Here is a 12,094-nt window from a genome sequence, read left to right as displayed (position 1 = left end):
GTCCTCCAAGGTGTGTGTCCTGCATCATGCATTCACAGCCGTACTTGCTAACTCGATCATCTTCAAAGATCAACCATGACACGGAGCTTAAAAAGATAAGGTTGTTTCATTTTCATGCAACGTTACCAATGCATCCACTCAACACGTGGCCTACATACATGTTAATCTAGGCCGTCCCATTGGAAAGGCCCATTGTGGACAGATCACAGCCTGAAAATCACGCTGACTTGATGACCCTCTAACCATTGGATGGGTTGCTTTCAACTCAGGGAGTGATGTTTGGGACATGTGTAAGAATCCCATAAGGTGGGTCTTATTGATCAATGGTATGGATTGTCCTAAGGGTTGGATAATGTGATCGGGTGTACCAATGGGCCCCACCTAGTTGTGATATATTCAAAAATTCGTATAACGGGTGGATTGCTATAACTGTGTACACAGTGTTTTACGGGAACTAGGATTACCAATTCATGTGGAGCCTTGGAAGAGTTTTGATGGGTTTCAAACTCCTCACTCATCGTATTAACAAAGCTCGGTCCCCAATCCAACACCAACAAAAGAAACTTGAACCCCATCATATCTTTTCTAAAGGGTGTAAGGAGAGGAAGACTTTAGCATCAGACCTACAACAATGACATCCCAATAAGGTAAGCCATCTATCTCTTTCGATATCTATATCTAATGCATAGCACAGTTCCTGCAATTCGGCATATAGTATTATAACATGCTCATTAGGCAATGGTATACATGATTTTGATGTGATAGACTCGGACATGCATCAATCTCCCATTTAATGGTGAACAATTCCATGGCAATGAGTATAGTCCAAAGACCTCATTGATCAGGTAATCCTAGCCGTCTCATTGATTGAATAGTTGGGATCTTTTGACCGATGTGAATTTCAGGCTGTCCAATTGAAAGGGAGACCCATGAATTGGTCCGTCCGTATTAAGCATGTCCAGGGCACATGGACACTAGCTCTTAACTCTTCTCGAGGTTCAGACGCCCGAAGGGTCAAGATCATCCATCCTTGGCTTTGCTAACCGTATGAAATGAGAGGTGCAAGTTAGCATTTTTTAGTCAATATCCTTTACGGTGGCCTGTGAAAAGCAGGAAAAACCTAATAGATGGTCAGGATTGACAAATATTTGACCAGACTAATATATACCCTTGGGGGCGCACATCAGTGTGACCTTTAATAATTAAAGAACTTTCCCTTATCCCAGTAATCGATTTCCTCAGCTGTCATGTGCTTGAAAGATCTGTCCTTTCGTTAGTGCAGTTGCAACTGAGTTGGTAAGACCACACACGCCATTACGCTAACACAGGTTGCATGCAATTGCGACGTTTGGGCCATGCTCCTTAGACAGTGGGGTTCACCATTTGGATGAATGTTGAAAAATTCCCATATTGCTCAAGTAATCTGAGTATGGTCCAAAGACCTCATTGGTGAGGCAAGCCTAACGGTCCCATTGAGGGGGCGATTGGCTTATAAGTTGTTGGAATCTTTGTTTGAATCAAATAGAGGATTTAGACTTGAAAATAAAAAAAGAAAAGAAAATTTGAGATTAAAAATTTATAGAATCGAGTCGAGGTATGATGCAAGTCACTCGGCTTGAAATCAAATTTGCTTCGCTTAGACAACATCACAAGTGTAACAGGTTTTTAGAGCAATCAACTTCGAAGATACAACAACTGTAACCCGATCTCACTAGTGCATTCACTGTACATGGGCTCGATCCACTTGCAGTTTAACCCGAAAGTGCTGAGTTAACTCGGCAATGAACTCAGCAACCAAAACTCGTAAACTATAGAACAAGGAAAGTTTTCACAAGAGAACAAATGATTTTCGTCGTGCACACGAACTCGGACTCGACTTGGCACACACTTGCGTATGTGGTCAATGTCATAAATTAGAGTTATTAACATAGCCTCCCATAGGACAAAATTCACATGTACCCTGAATAGGGCTTAAGTTCGAAAGCAAAAAAGTTATCTTATATACAAGAAAATTTTCTTGGACAAATCCGAAGTGGGACTAAATGTACAACTCAAAAGTAATATAAACTTCAAATTCAGAAGAAAACTGAAATATTTGAAATTTTATTTTTTTAATATAAATTTTGAAACAAAATAGAACTTAAGTTACTTTAAATAAGTTACTTATGCTATAGATATCTTGTCTTAGTTTTTATTTAAAGTATGTTTGGTAAACAATATACTTATTAATCAAAAAGTAGAAAATCATATTTAGTTTCTAACATGATAAATAATTAATAGAAAGGCTTATTTAGCCCCATCACATCCACCATCCATCACATGGGCCAACCTTTGAATGTGAATTATTCATTGTGTAGGCCCCACCTTTGATGTGGGTCATCCATCATGTAGGGCTTACTTTGGTTGTGAGTCTTTCATCATTAGGGGTCAACCTTTAATGTTCACAATTCATTAAGTAGGCCCCACTTTTGATGTTAGTCATCCATCATGCAGGGCTCACCATCAATGTTATTATCCATTATGTGGGCCCCATCTTCAATATACACTACACATCATGCAGAGCCCAACTTTAATGTGGACCATCCATCATGTGGAGCCCACATTTGATGTGAACTGTCCATCATGTGGGCCCACCTTGATGTGGGTCATCCATCATGCTGGACCTACCTTAGATGTGGGCCACTCATCATTAGCATAACCTTTGATATACATTGTCCATCATGTGGGGCCCACTTTGATATGGATCATCCATCATGTGGGATCTACAATTTTTAATTGCCCTTCATGTGGAGCCCACCTTTAGTATGGGTTGCCCATCATGTGGGCCCCACCTACAATGTGGGTTACCCATCATGCGGGGCTCGCCTTCGATGTGGGTCTTTCATCATTAGGGGTGGACATTTGATGTGGTTCCACCATTATGTAGGGCCCAATTGATCACCTACCCAACTTAGAGTTCATGCCACTAAGAGCATATTCTTTTAAATAATTTTCTAAGTTGACGTGTACCAATGAAAATGAAATAAATTAGTTACTTTTGAAAGTTGAAAAGAAAAAAAAAAAAAAAAAAAACTTATAAAAATAAGTTAGTTTTTTTAAAAAGATATTATTTAAGTTTAATGACCATACCAACTTATTTAGAAAAGTAACTTATTAACTTATGTAAGTTAAAAAAGTAACTCACAGGTGATGTTACATCGAAAATATCCAAACTAACCTTGAGGGAAATTTGTTCACGATACTCCTTTTGGCTGGTAATTAAAAGGCCATTGATTGAATGGTTATGAACTTTTGACTGAATTGCATCCCAGGGGATGTAACATCGAAAATATAGAGTGGTGATTGAACGGCCACCAAAAAATAAAAATAAAAATTCATAAGGCCCATAAAGATGTTTATTTGTCATCCAACTAGTTAATCCAACTAGTTAATAAGGTCACACAGACATGGGGTGAGTGAAAACACAAATATGAGAAACTTTTGTGGCCCTCAAAAAGATTTTACCGTAGACATTCCTTCACCACATCTTCGTGTGATGTGGTCCACCTCAGATTTGGATCTGCATCATTTTTGGGCTCATGCCCCAAAATGAGCTGAAAAAAGTGGATGGTAATTTCATGGTAGACGTTCCATCACCACGGTTTCATGTGAAATGGTCCACCTCAGATTTCGATCTGCTTCAGTTTCGAGCTCATGCCCTAAAATGGGCTGAAAAAATGGATGGACGGCAAGAATAAAATACAATATGGTGCAGGCCACAGAGCACCATCCAGTCACTACTGGCAGTGTTTGTATGCAATCAGCGACCGTAGTTAGTGTATGCCATCGGGTCCATGGGTCCTTGGCATGCTAACAGCTTTAATGAGCGTCCTTACTCTTACTCCGGCGGTAGACTCAAGGAGGTTCAACACCTGGCTGAGGGTTCGAGTACTCATAGGCGGTGAAATTCCACTATGGCGTGAGCGTGTGGTGGTGTGTGCGTGTGTAAAAAATAAAAAAAATAAAAAAAAAAATAAATAAAATAAATAAAAGAAAAGAGAAAAAAGGAAGCCTTATCTTTAATAATTGAAGGCCTTGTCCTTTTAAAAAAAATAAAAAAAAAATAAAATAAAAGAAAAGAAAAGAGAAAAAAGGAAGCCTTATCTTTAATAATTGAAGGCCTTGACCTTTTCCTTGTAATTGATTTCCACCAGCTGTCTTGTACTCGAAAGTTTTAACCTTTCGGTAGTGCAGCTGCGCATTCATTGGGTCGGTGAGACCACACGTACAAAAGTACAGGTTACAACTGTTAGAGGGAGGTGTTACTTCTGATCCATGCATCAACTGGGCTCATGGAGATGATCCCCACAATTATCAGGATTGAACATTATATGCGGTGAGCCATGCATGTACTGCACACGGATTGCCTACTGATGCTGCCAGTAGCAAGGTGGCTACTAAACAGTGCTCTATGGGCCCTACCATGATATATGTGTTTTGTCCATGCCATCTATCTATTTTAAAGATTATTTCAGGCCATGATCCCAAAAAATAAGACAGATCTAAATATCAAGCCAACTACACAACAAACGGTGGTGATTGAACCCCAGGATTAAAAGCTTCCTAAGGCCCACTGTAATGTGTATTTTTCATCCAATCTGTTAATTAGGTCACAAAGACTTGGATGACAGAAAAATATATAAATAGCAGCTTTATTCAAAAAATTTATGCACCCAGAAATTTTTAACAGTGGGTGTTCAATCGCCACTGTTACTCATGGTGTGGTTCATAGGAGATTCAGATCTTCCTGATTTTTGGTTTCCTGCCATTAGTTGATCAGTAAAAGATGCTGCCAGTAGCGATGTGGCTACTAGACGGTTCTCCATGGGGTCCCAGCATGATATATGTGGTGTCCATGTATATTAGAAGATAATTTTTGCGCATGATTCCAAAAATGAGACAGATCCATATTCAAGTGGACCACACCACAAGAAAACAAGGAAGATTGAACACTCACTGTAAAAACTTCCTAGGGCCCACTAGAATGTTTATTTTCCATCCAACTTGTTGATCAGGTCACAAAGACCTGGATGAAAGAAAAATACAAATATCAACTTCATCCAAAACCTTGGTGGTCCACAAAAAGTTTTTACTAGTGGGTGTTTAATCACCACTGTTTCTTGTGGTGTGGTCTAAACAAGATTTGGATTTGGCTAATTTTTGGGCTCATGCCATTGAATGATCTATAAAAATAGATGTACGGCATGGATAAATCACATACATCATACTAAGGCCCACATAGCCTCAATTTCCATCTTATAAAGAAATTGGAGAGCTTTAGATTGGGTGCACTCTATTTGCACCGGTACCACTCGAGCATACCGCCTAAGAGATGAGGCCTCCAAAGTTATTTTGAAGCCTCAAGTAGTCATATGAATTGAGTCCTTGGTCCATCCTAACTTAGCTGTGAAGTAATATTAATAGTATACTAATGATTGTAACATAATATTAATAATTTAATATAGGGTAATAGAGGCCAAGGCATTGCATTCGTTCCTAGCATTAGGCTCAAACATGGCCACGATTAACTCTCAGGATTGAAAATCTAGGCTAGTTTCAGTCGGTGGAGATAAGACTTTCCCTAAAACCAGTTCAATGCTAGTTGGACCAGCTACCCTAGTTTTCCATGAAACACGATGCCGTAACAATGGACTGAACGGGTCAAGTACTTGTCCTTGCATCAGACAGGGGTGTCAGCGGCCGGGTTGGCCCATGACTGGTAAAAAAGTCCAGCCTGGACCGGAAAGAAAATTTGATAAAGACTCACACCCTTGATCTTTTTAGGAGCTCACTATGATGTGTATGTGATATCTAATCCGATCATTAGAAGTGTAATCCAATGTTAGGTCAAGGGTGAAAAAATCAGGCTTAGCCTTGATTCGGGTGGTCCACAACAAAAGAAACAGTTGTAAGAGAGATACATGCTTGATTATTATTGGTCTCACCGTTATGATTATATAAAATATACTCCAACCGTTAGATTCCAAATTAATATTTAGTAATGGGGCTAAAAAATCAGGCTCATCCGTGATTTAGGTGGGTCAGACTAAGGGAAATAATTCGGAGGGTAAGCCTTGCCCTGTGCATTTTTTCCAATCATGTGATCCACTTGAATTATGAATGAGGTTGATTTTGAGGCCATGGATTTAACACGGTGTGACATACCCAATGGATAGAGTAGAGTTTACATCAAACCCCAAGGTGGAGCTCACCAAGCTACCAGCCCCTTTCTCAACAAGATGTGTGAAATAATCCCTTTCCTGTTATGCCTGAGATGTTCACTATCAAATAACTCTCTTAGAATGATGCCCTTTATTCTTTAGAAGGCCCACCTTAATGTGTAGGTGAAATCCTCTCCAACTATTAGATCGATGTGTAATCCTACATTAGGTAGATGAACAAAAAACCAGGCAGACTTATGATTTGGATTGGCCATACTAAGGGAAAAAGTTGCGTGAGAACATCAGCTCCATCTATTATTTAGATGGGACATACCAAGGAAAATAGTTTGAACGGTGAGCATTCCCCTGTACACTATTTATAATCGTGTGGTCCACTTGAAATACGGATAGGACTGATTTTTTATTCCTGGGCTTAACATGGATTGAAAATTTTGATGGTCGGCATGCATTTTAAATAAACACCGTGGCGAGACCCACCTAAGTTGGCAACCCCTTCTCTCCTTCCCATTTATTAACATTTTTTTTTACACACTCCAACCCACACACTACTTATCCATGAGTAGGGGCACCCATTTATAATCATTAAGCCTTGGACGGATGAAGGAGACCCGGATCGTGTAACAACTAAGTACGTGAGGCCTTGACTGTGGGGCCCATCTTGATGTATGTGTTGTATATCCAGTCATCCATCCATTTTATCATTTCATTTTAAGGCATTTTAAGGTGTAGTCCAAAAAATAAGCTAGATCTAAATCTCAAGTTGACCATACAATAGGGATTAACTCCCACCATTAAAAACTTCCGGGGGGCTACAAAAGTTTTGGATCAAGCTGCTATTTGTGTTTTCCATTTATCCAGGTCTGTGTGACCTTCTTCATTTATTATTTATTATTATTATTATTATTATTATTTTAAGGAACAGGCTGTCTATAAATATGCACAAAGGCAGAGGATTTACAGAGCTTACAGGCGGGCATCACAAAATGGTTAATGCCTCACCTATCATATAGAGAGATGTGAACTTATCAATAGGTAGATGTCAAATAAACATCGCAGTGGACCTTAGGAATTTTTAATCATGGACGTTCAATCACCAATATTTTCGTCTTGTGTGGTCCACCTGAGATTTGGATCTGTCACATTTTTTGGACCATGCCTTAAAATGAGCTGGAAAAATGGATGGATGGTGTTGATATACAACAAATAAATTGACGTGGGCTCCATGGTCAGGGCCTCACCCACTATGATCTTCCCCCTGCCCCACCTGATCTGCACTCTCCGAGGGACGTTTGTAAACCCTATCAGGCCGGGCTGGACCAGTGAGCTTTTGGACTTCTTAATCCAAACCTGGCCCGTTTATAAACAGGCTTCAAATTTAAGCTTGAGCCCGACCCTCAGGCCTCATACTCCACAGCCCATACCCAGCCCGATGTTGGCCAAGCCCAAACCTAGCCATTTAATACAGCTAGCGTCCAAACATGTTGGCCAGGCTTAGGTCCCCAAGGTGAAATTGCTAGGGAAAGGAAGTTAAAATCCAAGCGTTGCAGCAATTGTCGTGACAGATCCAAGGGTCAATAATACAGAGGTTGTGGTGCAGTTGTACCTGTTCACCTCGATATTGCACTCCACCGAGGACATGTATATCCCTAGCCAATGTTTCAAAAAAAAATAAATAAAATAAAAATAAAAATAATAAAAATGTTTCAAATGCCATTAGCATTTTCTCTTCTCCATGAAAGTATATATTCGTGTACCAATGGTAAAACCATTTACATTGAAAGAAACACATTTGATATACCAACAGACACTACTACCAAAATAATTTTCCAAATTAATTCATACAGTAATTAAACGTGAAAAAAGCCACATATAAAATAAAAGTGATCATGTCCAAATTATACACCTACCCAACATATAGTCCACATCCAAAGCCAACTTCCCCGTGCTGCTGAAAAACCCAGGTTTAAAAATACCTATAGCCATTGCCACATACAAAACCCATTTCAAGCAAGAAGCATGGCCACATTTTTGCATGGTCAAGCACACTAGTAATAAAAACAGACTCATGTCCAGGAAAGTCCATTCTCGAATATCATGCTTGCATGAACGAACATAAATTTCACCTGATAGACATCAATAGCCTCTGTAGCCTCTCACTCCAGCTAATGGCTAAGAACACGCCCTTTAGCTCCTTTTTCTTGATAAGGTAACTACTTGCCTTCGGCTCTACATCCTTAATGAGGTCATGACATGCCCTCACACATAAACAATAGATTTATAGCAGTTAGAACAATAGATACAATACACTGCAGACACAATAATCGATCCACAGTAAACACAACAATAGATTGATAATAGAAACGATAACACATTCATGGGAGATGAACCAACATATCTATATGAGAACCATAATAGATCAATATCAAATACAATGCCAGATTCGTAACAGACACAATATCAGATGTGTTCCTTTGTAAGTCTGGGTCCACAAGAAACCCGGATCAGGCTTAGATATTAGAAAATTTGTATCTAAAATCACTTGTCAAAAGAAATATATTAATGGAACGCAGGAGAGACTGGGCTCCTTCTAGGGGAGGATCTCCTAGGGTTAGCCCTGTTCAGAGAGGCCGCTCTCCTCGTCTATTCAGAAAACAAGAAAATCAGATTGGATAATGAAATCGGATTTGGGCTTTTTGTGGGCAACATCCCATTTGATTGCTCCCCAGAGGATTTGCTCAAGATTTTCAGCAAATACGGTAAGATTGTTGACATCTATATACCCTGTTTTCCAGAATCTAGGAAACCTAGGGGTTTTGCTTTCGTCAGGTTTCTATATGAACAAGATGTGCTCGCAGCCATGGGAGTGCTTGATGGTAGAAGGATAGATGGAAGAGAAGTGTCGGTCAAACTAGCTTATCCCAGGATCCCCTCTCCCCATGTAGCCAAAAAGGCGGAGCCCTACATCCATCACAAATCCCAACAGGGGACCTATGCAGCAGCGGTCTCTTCTGGCATACAAGGTATTCACGCTCAGGACCCGCCTTCAGACGAATACACTTCGACAACAGATCCGGTCGAGGTGGCTCGGAAACTAGAAGAACTGAAACTAGGTCTGGTTGGTGTTACATCCGGCCCTGAAGTTTCTATACTTCGATTGACCGGAGCTCTGCAATCTTCGATTTATAAGGCGTCCGCCGTTGATATAGCCAGGATAACTCTTACCTCCTTCTTAATCACATTCAAAACCAAGGCAGAACTAGCTTCATTTTTGGAAGAGGATGAGCTGCTTCGCCAGATGGGCCTGGATTCAGTTCACCCTTGGTCTCCTGATCAGGTCCTAGGGGCGGAAGGAAGCTGGATCAGGCTCTATGTGTCGGGAAGCGCAGAAGGTGAGTCCTCAAGATCTGACGGTCTACACGAGTTTTGGAACCCTCACAAAGCAGAAGATTGACGCTCCAACGGACCGCCTATCTCTCTCTGTATACTCTCGATATTTCTTATGATTCCTTTACGAGAGAAGTTCATACCTTTTTATAGGAAAGGAAGGAGATAGGATGAGACCGGATGATCTGATCTTCTCTCTATCTCCTATCCAATATCAAATTCAAATTTGAAATCTCAACTGAATGGAAAAGGCCGGAAGAAGCCACCCACTAGTGATTGCTCACCAGTGGGTCCCACCGGCCTACGTCGAACATCTCCCACTCAATTACAATGTGGGATAGGCACAAAAATTTATCCATCTAATTCGCCTAATAACAATCAAAGACCAAACATCGCGATCAAAAGAATCAGAGACGTGGGATCAGCTGGATCACCATAATCTTCTCACAGGTGCTTAAGTACTAAGTGACCACCTAACTAGTACTCAATAACCCAAGCTTTGCAATGCCTGTCCTAGTCCGCATGACCACACTGGATGGAGTTAACTCCCGATCTGGAGTACTCGGCCAACATACGCACTTATCCAACTTATCGAGTTATTCTGAAAACTTGATTTTTCACAAACTTCGACTAAAATCGATTTAAAGCAATACTTATATATTTACTTTTAAGAAAAAATATTGTTTGAAAAAGTCTATTAAAAAAACAACTCGATTCTGCCGGCGAATAAGTCTTGAAGTGTGTATTTAAAGTTCTAGAAACTTGGTGTAGCTGTCACGGGATCTTCCCCATGCAGATGTGTAATTTGAAATTAATCAAGCCGCTTTCCTAGCGTAACTAAGTTTGGCCAATCAAGGACCTTTCGTCATAGTATACTAAAGTAGCGACACTCAATCTCATTCTCATATACACAAGAGAAAAGTAGCTAAGGATACAAAGAGTCACCTACAGGACTAGCTACTCGCATGTTGCAATGATTAGATTGAATCAAAGCAGTCTGTAAGTAAAAGGTCTCTGCACGTGGTTACTATCCTCATAACCTGACTATAAATTCAGGCTATAACATTGATCGCATGTAACGGAATGATGAGATTATGTTATTTGACTTTATCCTTCTCATCTTCAATCTTTATAAGATTGTAGGCGGATATGACTCACTCATATCCTCATTCTTTATTATTTAAAATAAAGAGAAGTTTATACCTCAATGTATAAATATAGCCCCAAATGTACCTCTCTTGTACATTTAAGGTTGGTCAACCCGTGCGAGTGGGTGACTGGCCTGCCGACAAAAAATAGAAATCCTACATGATCTCAAGGTAAATGCTGATGATTTACTTACCTAGTTTATATTAGTGTTCAATACTGAATAAATGGTATATATTATTCATGAAAGATCGAATGTATTACAAAACAAGTACATCAGTCAAACTTTCCTCAATCCCATTTGCTTGACGTGAACCTGAAATAGATCTCTAGCTATAAGTTTCGTCATGGGATCAGCCATCATCTCCTTAGTAGGAATGTAGCTAAGGGCGACCTTTTTATCTCTCACTTGATCGCGGACGTAATGATACTTGATCTCAATGTGCTTAGATTTCTGGTGGTGTTTAGGGTCCTTTGCCAAGTCAATGGTGAAAGTATTGTCTATCTTCAACGATATAGGCTGACGAACACTTGGTACAACACTCAGACTCAATAGAAATCTGCGAACCCATACATACTCCTGAACTGCAGCATAACATGCAATGTACTCGGCCTTGATAGATGAAAGAGCTGTGGATGTCTGTTTCTTACTGGACCATAAGATAGCTCCTCCTCCGAGTAAGAATACATACCCTAAAGTAGACTTTCTCTTGTCGGCATCATTACCCCAAGCAATATTAAAATATCCTTTCAGCTCGAGGCTTGTGCTTTCATAACACAACATTAGGTCTTTTGTTCCTCTGAGATAGCGGAATATATGTTTGACGGCTTACCAATGAGATTGTCCAGGGTTACTCTGATAACGGTTGACTATGCCAACTACATAGCTAATATCCGGTCTGGTGCAAAGCATAACATACATTAAGCTCCCTAATGCGCTAGCATAAGGTATTGAGAACATAGCCAATTTCTCGACTTTAGTTTGAGGATACGATTTCCTGTTTAGCTTGGTAGTTTTATCCATAGGGGTTTCAACAGCTTCTGAATTTTTCATCCTGAACCGCTCTAAGATCTTTTATATATAGGTTGCTTGAGATAAGTCTAAAAATTTCTTAGGACGATCCCTAATGATTTTTACCCCAAGAATAAAGTTGGCTTCACCGAGGTCTTTCATCTCAAAGTTCGAGAATAGCCAATCTTTAGTCGATATCAACAATTGCATGTCATTACCAGTTAACAGGATATTGTCTACATATAGAGATAATATCAGAAAAGATCTTCCAGACCGTTTTATGTATACACAATGATCTTCTTCACTCATCGTGAATCTAAAAGTGGTGATG

Source organism: Magnolia sinica, chromosome 9 (assembly GCF_029962835.1).
Source record: "Magnolia sinica isolate HGM2019 chromosome 9, MsV1, whole genome shotgun sequence".
Taxonomy (NCBI): Eukaryota; Viridiplantae; Streptophyta; class Magnoliopsida; order Magnoliales; family Magnoliaceae; genus Magnolia; species Magnolia sinica.
The sequence above is the reverse complement of the archived record's forward strand: the minus strand, read 5'-3'. Positions refer to the sequence as shown.